Source organism: Rhipicephalus sanguineus, unplaced genomic scaffold (genome assembly GCF_013339695.2).
Source record: "Rhipicephalus sanguineus isolate Rsan-2018 unplaced genomic scaffold, BIME_Rsan_1.4 Seq9152, whole genome shotgun sequence".
Lineage (NCBI taxonomy): Eukaryota > Metazoa > Arthropoda > Arachnida > Ixodida > Ixodidae > Rhipicephalus > Rhipicephalus sanguineus.
This window is the reverse complement of record NW_023616281.1, coordinates 12,867-14,118: the sequence shown is the minus strand read 5'-3', so window position 1 is coordinate 14,118 and position 1,252 is coordinate 12,867.

Sequence of the window (1,252 nt, the reverse complement as noted above, 5' to 3'; positions counted from 1 at the left end):
TATACGTGTGGGCACGAGTCTACATGAAGCCTTGGGTTTTAGGGACAACAATGGAAAGCTGAAACACGCCGCGATAGAAATAAGTAAGAGACGGTTAGAGTATTGGTGGCAGAAAAGTAGAGATAAAGTACAAAAATAAATAATTGGGGGAAAAAAGCCGGCAGATCCCACGCAATGTGGGAATCGAGTGTAATGCGAAGCAGCCAGCAAAGAGCTGCAAATCGTCTTGTATGTCATTGAGGAAAATGCGTTTGTCATGCTTTTCATGTTAACTACTATTATTATGTTCGTCACACAGTAACGTCGCGGCATACCAACTTCGGGGTAGATCAAGCAGTGTTGTAGGCGTTACCGAAAAAAAGTAACTAAATAAATTACTCATTACGCTAACAAAAAAGGAACGCGTACCGCCCTACGTTACCTCTTAAAAAAAGGTAACGCGTTACCGTTACAGATTACCCTAAAAAGTAACGGACGTTACTTCTGCCGGTACTCTATGGTCAGAAATTTTATTCACCGCATTTTTACTGTTGGAACCCCAAATAACAGTTTACAAAGCTGATATTGTAATTCACCAAAAAATTCTATCACAAATTACAATTTTGCGCGAAAAGGAAGTACCGATTTAACGAGAACAGGTTGCACAAATACGTACCATGGCAACAGTAGCGTAGCCAGAAATGTTTTCGGGGATGGGGCGGGGGCTTTAAGCCATACTTTATGTATGGGTTGTGTGTGCGTTTGTATGCGTGGCTGTACATATATACATATGACAAATTGAAAGATTTCGGGGGAGGTGGCGAGGAGGGTTGAACCCCCCCCCCCCTGTGCTTGCAATAGTGACCTAAAGTCGCCTGCGCAGTTACATGTGAAGGCTGCTAACTCTGTGGCACATGGTAAACACATTTTCTCAGTGTGACGTTAAACACAAAATGAGATTTATTCGTCAACGCTCTCTTTAAAGCAAACATCACACCTCCCAACAAATTTACAGTAATTCTGACAGTCCGCTTCTACTAACAAGACAGATGATCAAATAGCAATAAAGAAATGCTTAAACGGCTTAGTTTGGGGGGAAACGATTTTAAAATATGTATACTTTAAAATATGTATACTTACGAAACTTTAAAATAGCATACTTGCCTCAAAAATTGCGAGCGTTTATGCGAAGGTCAGCCTCGTTCGCTGAAAAATTGGGTAACTATAGAAACGTGTACCCGCAATTGCCGATAGAAAGAAGCAGTTTCATTTT